The sequence below is a fragment of the Agrilus planipennis genome, unplaced genomic scaffold (genome assembly GCF_000699045.2).
Source record: "Agrilus planipennis isolate EAB-ADULT unplaced genomic scaffold, Apla_2.0 scaffold119, whole genome shotgun sequence".
NCBI classification, from domain to species: domain Eukaryota; kingdom Metazoa; phylum Arthropoda; class Insecta; order Coleoptera; family Buprestidae; genus Agrilus; species Agrilus planipennis.
Genome location: NW_020438931.1, coordinates 79,008 through 93,754, shown reverse-complemented (window position 1 = coordinate 93,754; position 14,747 = coordinate 79,008). Strand labels below are relative to the sequence as shown.

At 34.9% G+C, this 14,747-nt stretch overlaps 1 protein-coding gene across 4 annotated transcripts in view; it reads right to left on the bottom strand.

The window, feature by feature from the left end:
• LOC108736724 (heparan sulfate glucosamine 3-O-sulfotransferase 1) overlaps nucleotides 1-14,747 on the bottom strand; it is a 135,512-nt gene that overhangs the window by 109,481 nt on the left and 11,284 nt on the right. For 2 of the 4 annotated variants that reach the window (XM_025974191.1, XM_025974192.1), the window contains exon 2: nucleotides 12,498-12,858. The exons of the other annotated variants lie outside the window; for them this stretch is intronic. The gene's annotated coding sequence lies outside the window, so the exon portion shown is untranslated. The remainder of the gene's footprint in view (nucleotides 1-12,497; nucleotides 12,859-14,747) is intronic. 4 annotated transcript variants of the gene reach the window in all.

The following is a 14,747-nucleotide window of genomic DNA, read 5'->3' as shown; positions in this document are numbered from 1 at the left end:
CCTGTTTCTGCCTCTAATATGTCTCTGACTAGACCTTCATGCCTGAGAAGGTGTCCTACCAACCTATCTCGCCTATTTCTTATTGACTTCCATAGAGTCCTCTGTTCTCTTACTCTTTCTATACTTCTTCATTTGTAACCTTCTCTATCCACGGTATCCTCATCATTCGCCCGTAACACCTCATTTCGAACGCTTGCAACCTTTTCTTTTCCGCCGCGCCTACTGTCCATGTTTCGCACTCGTACAGAGCCGTGCTCCAAACATGCACCTTTAACAACCATTTCCGAATTTCTAAATTAACCGTTCGCGAGCATAGAAGTGACTTCTTTTTATTGAAGGTGACTCGACCCTGCCCTATCCTCTGCTTTATATCCCTACTACTCCTTCCGTCCTGACTCATCTGACTTTCTAGATACCTATAATCGACCACTTCTTCTAATTTTTCGTCTCCTATCTTTATATTCGCTCTTTCCCTTTTCACAGCAAGCATTTAAAGTCTTTTAGCATATGTGCGTAAACGGTACCAAATGTAAAATACACGTGTCTATATACAAGAACACTCAAAACATAGAAATAGTTCACAGTGGCACTGTCCACCTAACTAATGTTTTGCGTAAAACATCTAGTAGACATACCAGAGTGATCGAAGACGGTTTTATAATGATTACATGAATGAATGATAAATAGAAACCGTGTACCAGTTTATTAGAAATTACATGACCTTGTGATAGAGACTATTAATAGTATTCGTCGTCAGTTCAATACTCAACTATGACATGGAAATTTCGTGCAGTTACCAATCAATACCGTCCTTGTTAAATTGAAATATTTAGTAGGTAATAGTTGAAATAGAACATGCAATACATTTTTTCTAAGAATTTTTCCCAATCGATAACAATAACGTTTCACAAACAATTTACGGTGCACGATAAATTTCTTAAAATAGCATCAGTAATAACTGTTACATTCCATAAATACCTATATAACAGATAGACAATAATTTATCAACCCGTTATTGATAGAACGCGTCTTATATCAACATTTGTTAGTATAGGATAGAAGGCAAATAATATTCAGGCATTCCTTAAAAAACCACCCAATTTAAAAAATCACCTCTACAGTATTTTTAATTGCTTCTAAGGAAAAATAAAAGAATTAAATTGTTAAAATAAATTTGGTAAAATTACTATTCGATCCATTTCTAGTTAATAGAAGAATACTGTGGATAGAAATGACGAGATACTGAAAAATAGGAAAATGCTATGGAAATAAGTAATGAAAGAGAGATATAGATTGGTAGGACATTATCTAAGCCAAGCACAAACAGGAGTAATAAGAAACAGAGGAAGTTCTACATTGGATTATCTTTGCAAATTTGTAAAGATGTAGGATGCTGTAACTTTCGGGAAATACGGAAATTGTTAAGCTAGAAAACAATAGAGGTACGTATCCATCATAGGGCCCACCGAGCGGCATGGCCTAGAGGTCTAGACCATTGCTTAGCATTCAGGAGGACGCCGGTTCGATTCCGGGTCCGTCTGCCTTGGTCCAAGTTTTCTGTGGTTTCCTTGGATCACTTAGGCAAATGCTGAGGCAGTAATATTCCACAGATAATCTTTCATTCTCTTCTGTCTTCATTTCGTCCGTCTCATCTTTCTCACCCGAACCACCACCCACCCATTCCCACGATTCCTGAAAGCAGGCTGAAGAGGGCCTTCCGCCCTACCTTCCGGCATAGTCCGGAGGGACTGCCCGCCCACCAGCATTACTGGCTGGTGGGAATGAAACACCCAAAAGTTTTTTAAAGTTTTTCATAGGGCCGTCAGTTCTGAGACTGGTTGGACAGGCACCTCCACTCTTTCCTGTCCTGAGCTAATCTTCGCATTTCGCTTAAACGAGAACGCTTTTCCTTAACTATTTCTGATCAGTAATCTAATTTAGGTCTACCTCTCCTACTCTTAATTCCTGTTTCTGCTTCTAATAAATCTGTATGAGTAGCCCTTCATGTCTCAAAAGGTGTTCTGCCAATTCATCTCACATACTCCTAATTGATTTACTTATCATTTATAACCTTATGTAATCTAGGATTCTAGCCTTCTACTTGTGATTACCTATGGTGATTATAAATTTTCTACTAAACTATTCGACTGGTTTCGATTATTCCTTCATCTGTATGATCGCCATTTTTTTGGAAAATTTTAAATGTGTAACACATTACGCGTTGTATTTCTTTTATTACTGTTTAATGAATATGACGCCCAGCGTCTTCACCATATTTGTACAATATGCGCGTTCTAACTGAAAAAGAATAAACAGTAATCTATTTATGAACCATTAAAATACAAACAGAATCCGAAAGGGTTCCAAACATATTAGAATAGACTTGGAAAACACCGATTTGAGAATTATTTCCACCTGTTGTTATTAATTTAGTAAAGAAGAAACTCACGAAGCTTCGTTATTAAATATGACCGAAAGTTTGTAACATAGCATAGCATACAGGAAAACTACCGAACATGTTTTAAAATAAGCTATAAAGCTATAAAAGACGGCTACCCTTAAAATTTTATACCAGTTAGAAAGGCGTTAAAGTAATTTTTCTTTTCTGATATCTATACGAAGTGAAATAATTAATTTTTTTTATAATTGCTAGATTTGACTTTTAGTCGAAAATTTGGACAAATTTAGTACAGAAATTGACTACCCCTTTTATAAATTCGTCGTCTGCTACCTAGATACTTGACGAACAAAATGATACTTCTTTGGATAATTGACATTTTCAAAAATGACGTTTTTTAGTTGGTTGTTCTTTTGAAAAAGTAATTTCAATTTCGTTACACAAATGTACTTTTCCCCTTTTCTGAATCATAAATCAACCATACAAAGGGAGGAGAAACGAGGACGGTAAACAAAATTTCGACAAATTCCCTCGAGGCCATTCCATCCCTGTGTTTATTTTTTACCGTTCATACCTACATAAAATTTTAAACGAGATGATTCATTACGTTTAATGCTCGTTACAAACAAGGCAATAAGTAAAATAAACATGGAGACACGATAAATGAACATCAGACAAATGATGTCTATAAATATTTTATTTCTCTCGTCTCGGGCGACCTTTCGAATCTTTAAGTAATACTGTGTCCAGCGAGAGTTCGTTAATTTTATTGGAGCACGAAAGCAAAACTGAAACGAGGCAGTTTGTTACGGTTATAATTCACGAACACTTAGGAAATCATTGAAGAACATAAACGAATTAAGGAAAATTTTCCAAAATTGCACAACTTCAAGTCGTCTTATGCAGTTACGATCTCATCTAATGTCGTTGGCTTTGTTTTTATAATGTTCTATTTCAATAATAAAACTGAAATGGACAAATCTTTTAACTCCTTTGTCCGTAATAAGTAATATGTTATAGAATATCTTTATATACAACAATCACAGCGTTTTTGTCATTAGACAATACAAACCGGCCGGTACCGCCGCAACCCTGCATTTTAAGTCTGTAATATCTTCGAAAATGTTCATTTAAATTACATGTAGTAGAGGGCCATATTGATCTATATTAAATGCACAATGTATTTAAAAGTATTTAATTGGATAAGGATTAATGCTGTATTACTTAAAATCGCTTCGTAAATAAGCCATTATTTCTTGTAAAAAGTAAAGGATAAGAAATGGTTATTGTGAGTTATCCCTAAGAGATAGACATACACCATCGCAGACTTTTTTGTAGACCTTTTTAAGGTGTACAATACTGTAGTATATTATTTTGATCTATCTCGTACGATTCAGCCAGCGTTTGCAATGTAAGCGCAAAATTTTGTTTATTTTCGACATCACATTACAAACCTCTAAAATTATCAGTGTTTCTCTACTATATTGTGCATGTTTTATACATACAAACCTTCCTCTTGCATTACTCTACCTATTAAAAAAAACGCATTAAAATCCGTTGCGTAGTTTTAAAGATCTAAGCATACACAGGGACAGACAGCGGGGGAAATGCGTTGCATGATTTCGTTACATAGCAACTCGCATGAAACGAACTTACCCTTCCGTGCGTAAAGAAGTTTCACTTCAAAAATACAGAAGATGTTGGGAAAAATGGTAAAAGAGGAGAGGGAAAAAAATGCAGATAAGGTAGTGAAGGTTGGGTACAAGAAAATAATAATAGGATAAGGTTGCATGGGTATAGAACGAAGAGCATCAATTTTAATTAAATGATATGAAAGACATGATATAAAATGCGGTTAATTAAATTATCTTTAAATAAGCACCTTATATATAGTCAGAAAAGGGATGTAGGCACTAGATTTTATTATGGATGATAAAAATTCGGATTTCTTCGTGCCTATTTAGCATCCATGTATTATAAAAGGAATACTGTAAAGCTTACTTTGCTTGCAGTTTATATTTTTCGAAATGCTTTTTCTGTAGCAACAACATTAACAGGAGCGAATTGGATCATCTCCCCAGGGCCGTGATGAGAACGCTTATACTTCGTGCCTGATGCTTTTCACGTTGACACTCTAATCAACGGCAACTTCATCGCAATGTGTTACACTTTAGTATCTCAAATTATCTTTCGTTACCTATATTAACACTTCACTGTGTTGCTTCGTTCAGTTATGTTTTCCTTTCCGCCGAAAATAATTTCGAAACTGTATTTTTTTTTAGCCCAATCATTTAAGGTGAACATATAACATATTCTTGGTGAAAATAAAAATACTGACATATCTTCCTTTTCAGATAGCACAAGCGGAGTTTTTAATAATCACCGGTCATATTTCAGAGCAAGAAGTACTGTCGGCTTTATAAAATTTTAGAGCAGAAAATTGGTTTCTATATCGTATCCCAAAAAATGTGAGTGAGGTTCTTTGACATTAGCCCGTCTTCGCTTCCTAAAAGTTAACCAGTGAAAACTGAGAAAACCGGGAAAATAATAATAGTATTTGCAATTGTGCATTTATAAATAGTAGGTATATATACTTCAATATGGGTTAGCATTAAATATATGAAGTACTATGATATTGTTAGTTACTTAATAGTGCATTAATATGCAATATTAATTTGATATCATTTTTTCGATTTTTTATTTACCCACTACAAACTACCTCAAATTAATGAGAGAAAAATGGTTGTTTATATATAATTAAGTTAATAAAAATCGACGGATCGTTAACCTTGTAGGTCGCTTAGTCGTGGTTGCTGTTGTTACCTCTCGTAGTTTAGTGGTAGAACATTGGTGCGTAAAGCCAAAGGTCCCGGGTTCGATTACCGGCGGGGGTGTGACTACAGCAACAATTTTTCCCTCATTAATTTGAGGTAGCTTGTAGTGGGTAAATAAGAAATCGAAAAAATGATTTCAAATTAATATTGCATGGGTTAGCATTTTTTTAAAACTAGTTTCCTTTTTTTATTTCGAGGATTTCAATAAGAGATTTTGTCTAAATCCGTCTTTCGTTTTATAAATCCACGAGATGTAGGTATATAGATTCCAGTTTGCGAGAGTTTCTGTAGAAAAGTTTTGGATTCGGTTTTAAGAGGCCTAAGTTTAAGCATTATTGAAAAAGGAATTGTTGAAAATACACGGGTCTTAAAAATAACTTCGAGACTTCTTAAGAAATATAATTTTCATATAGAGGCAAATTAAAGTATAAAAACAGAGAAGTATACCTAGCTAAGTCTACTTTTTATTTTTTGTTAAGAAAAATGTTTCGTTCATATTGTGCTTAATTTGTAAGCTGGCGTTTTTTTAGCAACCAAGAGATAAGAAAAATTCATCTTCGGAATATTAAAAAACGTTCAATTATTCTCAACAGCCTATTCAAAGAGATTACTTTTTGGAGAATTTTCAATATAAGAAAAACACTTTAAAATTTAATATATTCAGATAGGAAGTAAACAGCGGAATCTGTGTGGGTGTAGGCGGCAACCTTAAACCATAAATAAAATATTCATTCATTTAATTTTTGTTTTCTCCATTGTCCAATATTTCTGATATACTTCAACTATTTTCTTGTCGCTTTTGCAAGGATCCTAACATATATATACATATATAACAGCTAAATGTCACACACGTTACGAAATAACTTCCAGAATTACCTATAAAGACCTAGAAACGTGAAACACTCTCGTGGCTTCTAGGAACTTACTAAGAAAGGATTTATCGAAACTAATCCTTGTAAATATGGAAGTGGGTGTTGAATACTGTACGGGTATTTCGAATTAATTAAGATTAGGAACTCAAGCTTTATATATGTGTTTAGATATTCTCGGATAGAAATAAAGAAATTAATTAAATTTTGAAAAAGTAATTTATAAACTATCAGATTAACTATTGTATGGAAATTGTTAAATATTTCAATGAAAGACTTAGAAATCTGAATTGAAGCTCTTCTTGATTTCACACAAACATGAGTTAACATTTTAGTGAAATCCTTCATTATCACACGGTCGTCAGACCTCCACTTCGTCCTATTTTCGCATTTCCCGAAAACTAGAACACCCACATTTGCCAGCAATACTACTATACATCTTCTTAATCTCTTTACTTTTATTTCTTCATTTAATATGCCTTCAACTAACCTTTAATGTCTTCGAACATATTCTAATCTCCTCTTTTTCTTATTGACTATTTTCACATAGTGTTCGTAATTTCCAAAATTATATTTTTCATTTTTCCGGAAATAAGTCTGCATAACTTACAAAACCTGGAACCATCATGCAATTGCATTCGTTATGGTTCTAAGATATTTTGGTCTACTACACTAAAGAACGACCGTGGATTAAGATAAAATTTCAAAATTTTCATGTGACAATGACGAAAACGAACACTGTGTGGGGTCCTATAAAGTGCAAAGCTAAGGAGAAAAGGGGGAGATGAGGTGAAGTCTGCGAGGGAGACCAAGTAAGGTCCGCGAAGCGGGCGTGTAGTTGGGAGTACCATATGATTCGGGAATCATAAGGTAATCATAGACTGGCGTTGGGTTGACGATTACAACCCTGCACCGAAATTTCTCCTTAGAGAGCAAACCTAGGGATCCACATTCAGCGTCTAGTTTCTTTCCGGAACTCAAAAAATCTCCCTCAGTATTTTCATATGCGCTGTGCTCCAAGCATACACATTCAACAGTCTTATTCAAATTGCAAAATTAACCTTATGTAACTGGATGATGCGGTGCTACTGCATTCTTCGTTTTTTGAAGCATCTCACGAATGGTATCGAAACTGTGTGATACATAATATTTTAAAAAAATTTACGGTAAATGTCTAGATGATGGCCCCCATCCCCGAAGAGGGTGGGGGTGGGTGGGATCGAAAGAGGAGCTCTTCCCCACCACTGTACCATAAAAAGCTCGTGGCGGTCTCACCCCCATAAAAAGTTATGGGGGTTAGATGGGGGTGAGGGTAGGGGGGATCGAAAGAGGGTGGTCACCTGAGTAAAACCCCATAAAAAATTTGCGGCGGTCTCACCCCCATAAAAAGTTATGGGGGTTGAAAGTTGATTATTTTGACAATTTTCATACACTATAATTCAAATAAAATTCAATAAAAAAATTATTTTCAAGCGGGTGGAGGTGGGGGATCGAAAGAGGGTGGTCACTTGAACAAAACCCGATAACCTAACCTAACCTACCCTATTGATAAAGATATTTAAATAATGTTTTATATAACTTTCTCAATATTTTTATGTATTTTTCATTAGTTTTACCTTTGAATATTGTTTAAGAATGACTATATAAATATTTACATGCCTAGAAATGTATAAAAGTTGGCATATTTATTAACATTGAACCCCCATAACTTTTTATGGGGGTGAGACCCCCACGAACTTTTTATGGTACAGTGGTGGGGGAGACCTCCTCTTTCGATCCCTTCCACCCCCACCCCCTTCGGGGGCCATCATCTAGACCTTTACCAAATCTACACCTGCCAGTGCAAAGCTGGAACAGATATCTACATTTTATACAAATGACTATCTGTCGGGCTACATGTTGTCGGAAACTATACCAGATTAGAAATCGGTAAAGTTATCAAGCCTGCAGCAGAAAGCTTGCTTCACCTGGGCCCCTTGTTCAACAACAATAAAATCAAATTAGCGTTTGCTTCATTGACATATTAAAAACTCCAAACAACGATCAAAGCAGTAAGAGTGAGAAGAACGATTATATTTATATTCTATAGACACTGTTAATTTGTTATTTACGACTAGTTCTTCCCCCTATAAGTCACTGTAAGCTCGAAACTGTTAGCACCATTACTTCGAGTGGTCGAAATTCACTTTTGTGAACAATTTTGTTTACTCACTTTCCTTGTGTTAAAAATTGTTTGAAAAAATAAATTTAAAGGAATCGTTTGTACATAGGTATGCAACACATCGTACACTTCAGCATAAGAAATTGCTGATACTAACTACGTAATACTACCTTGTCCTGTGCTGACAGCACTAATAATTTCTTTTATATATAATATTTACTAATTGTCAGTTAATAGTTTATTAGCCGCGAAAGCGTAGGTTTCATTATAACGTTTCTCTTTTTTTTTTAATCGATTAAATAACGCCGTAGGTATGAGGGGATTACTTTTTATCGCTATTTTATCCAGTAAACATTTCTGCGAACACGCTAAACCTTTCTGTTTACCTTCGATGACGCTTCGATTGACGCTTTATGTAGGCTTGATTACAGCCGGATTGAATTTCAAACATCCTTTGTTGACGATCCTCGACGTGGACATTGCAACAAAGCAATTATTCGAGCTTTGCCTTTTCACCTACTAGCGTCCGAATTCCGCTTACAGCAACTGTTCTGTATGCATGAGATCACATTTTCAAACAACGCATTCGAAATAAAATTTTAAGATAACCTTTTGCGTGATGTAACTTGTTTAATTTTTTTTGTATCTCCATAATGCCTCAATAATCCAGCTAAATCACAAAAAAACGTGAAACAGGGCAGACGAAGCTGGAATCGAAACGGTGTCCTGCCGAATGATAAGCTGAAATCTACAAGGACAAGGACAGCAAGATGTTCAAGTCTTTTCCTTCTTAAAAAATGTAAAATGTTTTATATTAACAAAAATAATGAAAACGGTCATTTGTTAAAAGCAGGTTCGCATCTTGAATGTAGGTAGAAATTCGGATTGGAAGTACATTAAGAATTAAAAATTGTTTGCTCATTAAATAATAACCCTTAAAATCTTAAAAATATTCAAAGAAAAGATAAATGTCTAGATGATGGGGTGGTGGGTGGGATCGAAAGAGGAGGTCTCCCACACCACTATACCATAAAAATTTCGTGGCGGTCTCACCCCCATAAAAAGTTATGGGGGTTGAAAGTTGATTAATTTGACAATTTTCATACACTATAATTTAAATAAAATTCAATAAAAAGCTTATTTTCAAGCGGGTGGAGGTGGGGGATCGAAAGAGGGTGGACACTTGAACAAAACCCGATAACCTAACCTAACCTAACCTACCCTATTGATAAAGATATTTAAATAATGTTTTATATAACTTTCTCAATATTTTTATGTATTTTTCATTAGTTTTACCTTTGAATATTGTTTAAGAATGACTATATAAATATTTACATGCCTAGAAATGTATAAAAGTTGGCATATTTATTAACATTGAACCCCCATAACTTTTTATGGGGGTGAGACCGCCACGAACTTTTTATGGTACAGTGGTGGGAGAGACCTCCTCTTTCGATCCCTTCCACCCCCACCCCCTTCGGGGGCCATCATCTAGACCTTTACCAATAACGCTTAAAACCTTAAAAATATTCAAAGAAAAAATGAAATGATCCAAAGATAAATTAGTAGCAGAAATTACATTATTTATCGCAACCAAAGTGCTTCTTGTCTCTATTTTGACTTTGATTCCTCAATATGATTTTGGAAAATACAATACACTTTTTATATTTTAAATTTAACCCGAATTATAATGCCGTAAAAGTCAACCGATACTCTGTTTTCTCGATTTTATGACTTCCTAAAGAAAGCGTAATAAGAATAGAACTTTTGTTTGCTTTCCTTGTCTGTCGCCGCCTACTTGATCCCTAATAATACGACTTTTGAAGAGATAACGTTTGGGTAAAATTTCAAGTCGTCTTTGTTGGTTACAAGTTTGTTAACGTTTCAGTATTGCGTTGGCGTTGTAACACTTTGTCATGGTGATTATTTGCGCTACGTTATTTAATTTTGAAAGGGGCTACGACGCTTAAGGTGGTGTTTATTTTCGAAGCAACATTTCACGTTGAAGAAGTTATTCTCGCGAAAACATGGGAGCCCGTATTACACTCGCTGTATTTCTAAAAAGGATGAAAATATTCTTTTGTCATTTTCTTTATGTATTTCCATTTTTCGTTGAAATAGAAACTTGTTCCGATAAAACGATTGTTAGAGACATTTTCATATGAATCGTTTTACATATAGCGTTTTGAATCAGTAGGTAAAATCAAAAAGACCCACGTATAACTTAAAATACATACTATCATCATAAGGTTGTCAGTCCTAAGACTGATTGGACACGTACCTCCACTCTTTTATACGCATTTCCCTACATCTAGAACATATATATCTAATCTACAATTTTACAATTTTTACAAGTTTAGAAGTTTACAAGTTTACAAGTTTACAAGTTTACAATTTTTACAAGTTTACAAGTTTACAATCTTTACAAGTTTACAATTTTTACAATTTACTTAATGAATTTGGACGGAATTTATCTAAATAAAAAAAAAATCAAACCCTTCGCGTAAAATGAAAATATTGAAGGACTTTCAATGTAGAAGTAGTCTATCATATGATAGCGATCTTTTAAATGTAAGAATCTGAGCCAATAAGGGTGTAAACGTTTAAAAACATTTTTTTTATTTTACTTGATAAACAATTTATTTATTTTATTTGATAAATAAATTGTATTTATCGAATAAAATAAATAAATTGCTTTTTCTTTAATTATACTCTGACAGACATACACAAGGTATTTAAATTTCCTATTTTAATTTTCCTGAAATATCTATCTATCATCATCATAGGATCGTCAGTCCTAAAACTGGTTGGACATGTACCTCCACTCTTTCCTATCCTGAGCTAAACTTCGCATTTCCCTAAAACTGGAACAACCCACATCCTTAACTATTTGTGAACAGTAATCTAACCTGGGTCTACCTCTACCCCTCCTAACTCCTGTTTCTGCCTCTAGTATGTCTCTGACTAGACCGTCATGCCTGAGAAGGTGTCCTATCAACCTATCTCGCCTATTTTTGTATTGACTTCCATAGGCTCCTCTGTTCTCCTATTCTTTCTAATACCTCTTCATTTCTAACCTTTTCTACCCACGTTATCCTCATCATTCGCTTATAACACTACATTTCGAAGGCTTCTAACCTTTTCTTTTCCGCCGCGCCCACTGTTCATGTTTCGCACCCGTACAACGCCGCGCTGAAATATTTAAATTAATTTATAANTATAACTATATAACCATATTTCATATCTATTAATGGAGATCGAAAAAACACGTGCCTAAAGTAAAGATTCATCAAAATAAAAACAGTGTTTTTCTACATATGAAGACATGAGTTTTCTAATTTATTTTAGAGTCTAGGAACGATGTAAACCCCTGTTTCTACTCAAACGAATATAAAAGAGGTCGACCTTTTACATTTATTTATGTAAGTACAGAAAGTAGAAAAGTAAAAGAAAACTTCTATAAGCGGAATAGCTATATTGTTTATAACTTTTGGTTCCGTTTCATGAATTTGTTTTATTGTTTAACAAACCTTTTTATGATGTAAATAATTTCAATAGGTACGTACAGTTTGAAAGGATAAAATAAGCTGAAATAGAGTATTATAGGCCTGATATAAGGTCTACATTATATCATAATGTTGTATGATTAAATATAGTCTGCATTGTGAAGAAAAAAGAATCTGAGTGCCTACCTACTACAAAAGGTTTACCTCATTAAATTTATCCATTGACGCCAATAGATTCTTTGAAAGTGTGAAAGTTAGAGAAGGGTTTTCTATAATATCTTGAATAATAAGCAATATAAGTCAATAAATCAGTGGTCTATGTTTCCAAAAGTGATTTCTAATAATATCTAAACACAACAATAACGTATTTTCTATATGGTATCGACGAAATGTTATTCGAAGGGCATACATACTGATACCAAAGATTAACTCAATTTCCTTAAAAGTGCCTATCATATTGTTGCTGCAGATTATTGCTACAGAACAGTAGGTATTATTATTTATATTTTCCGGTCTTCTCACAATCAGTTTTCATTTGCAAATAAAGATATTATTATCATTTCGATTGAATGTGTTCAATATTCCTGTTGCTTCATTCAGAATTCCAAACCTAACCTTCACTATTATTATCAACCGGTTACAGTCAGATTCTGGAATTGTACGCATCGGGGACACCGGAAGCCAAAAATTTTCCCGCTTCTGATTCTGGCACACAGAATCGCCACTTACCTCCGGTCCGTCAATTTTATGTTTATGAATAATCTCCGTGTGGTGGTATCAGAGGGCGAACCTAGGAAAACACCTTCACGTTCTGATGTGTCTTGGTCGAGTCCTGGCACACTTGATGACACTACCACCACTACTACCGCGTACCCCCGACGGTCTTATCTACCATGGCTCACTGATGGTGGTGTAGAACAATGTCCGAGGACGCCCTCTCCGTGCGGCGCCGTCGCGGTTGCGACGTCCATGACGCCGAGCGTCGGTCGATAGACGTAGAAGCCGGATAGTTCCGTCAGTAAAACCCGTTACTGCTGATGCAAACTTTGAATCCTTGGCGATGCGATGCACAGTGACGAGACCACTGCAGCTGAAAGGACGACATTACACATGCTTTGAACCCATTTTTTTTGCATTTATCTGCTTGCTTTACTACGTATTACACATTACCAAGTCTTACAATTACGTAGATTTTTCTGTTTTTATTAAGAGAAGAAACAATATTATTTTTAAAGTTTGAAATGCTGAAATTGCAGAGAACCTTGTTGTGATGGGAATTGTAAATTATTATAACACATTATAGTTTACCAAAAGAATAATATTCAAATGCATACAACGTCGATCACAACTCCTCAATTAAAAAAATTGGAATCACTTAATGACCTTTCAAAATTGTTTATCAGAGATATAAAAATATAGTTGTTAGATGTTTTTAAGATAAGGCATGCAAAATCGTTTCGAAAATGCATTTGAAATGTAAAATGCAAAATAGGTATTTTCTAAATGGTTCATAAATTATAATAACTATTCCCTTATTCCTTTTTTTAATGAAGAAAGTATCCTAATACAAATCGAAATTAGTGTTAGGAAAAGGCAGGTAAAATATAAAATTGAAACAGATAATTAAATTTTGAAAAAGTAATTTATAAACTATCAGATTAACTATTGTATGGAAATTGTTAAATATTTCAATGAAAGACTTAGAAATCTGAATTGAAGCTCTTCTTGATTTCACACAAACATGAGTTAACATTTTAGTGAAATCCTTCATTATCACACGGTCGTCAGACCTCCACTTCGTCCTATTTTCGCATTTCCCGAAAACTAGAACACCCACATTTGCCAGCAATACTACTATACATCTTCTTAATCTCTTTACTTTTATTTCTTCATTTAATATGCCTTCAACTAACCTTTAATGTCTTCGAACATATTCTAATCTCCTCTTTTTCTTATTGACTATTTTCACATAGTGTTCGTAATTTCCAAAATTATATTTTTCATTTTTCCGGAAATAAGTCTGCATAACTTACAAAACCTGGAACCATCATGCAATTGCATTCGTTATGGTTCTAAGATATTTTGGTCTACTACACTAAAGAACGACCGTGGATTAAGATAAAATTTCAAAATTTTCATGTGACAATGACGAAAACGAACACTGTGTGGGGTCCTATAAAGTGCAAAGCTAAGGAGAAAAGGGGGAGATGAGGTGAAGTCTGCGAGGGAGACCAAGTAAGGTCCGCGAAGCGGGCGTGTAGTTGGGAGTACCATATGATTCGGGAATCATAAGGTAATCATAGACTGGCGTTGGGTTGACGATTACAACCCTGCACCGAAATTTCTCCTTAGAGAGCAAACCTAGGGATCCACATTCAGCGTCTAGTTTCTTTCCGGAACTCAAAAAATCTCCCTCAGTATTTTCATATGCGCTGTGCTCCAAGCATACACATTCAACAGTCTTATTCAAATTGCAAAATTAACCTTATGTAACTGGATGATGCGGTGCTACTGCATTCTTCGTTTTTTGAAGCATCTCACGAATGGTATCGAAACTGTGTGATACATAATATTTTAAAAAAATTTACGGTAAATGTCTAGATGATGGCCCCCATCCCCGAAGAGGGTGGGGGTGGGTGGGATCGAAAGAGGAGATCTCCCCTACCACTGTACCATAAAAAGTTCGTGGCGGTCTCACTCCCATAAGAAGTTATAGGGGGGATCGAAGGAGGGTAGGGGGGATCGAAAGAAGGTGGTCATCTGAGTAAAACCCCATAAAAAATTTGCGGCGGTCTCACCCCCATAAAAAGTCATGGCGGTTGAAAGTTGATTATTTTGACAATTGTCATACACTATAATTCAAATAAAATTCAATAAAAAAAATATTTTCAAGCGGGTGGAGGTGGGGGATCGAAAGAGGGTGGTCACTTGAACAAAACTCGATAACCTAACCTAACCTACCCTATTGATAAAGATATT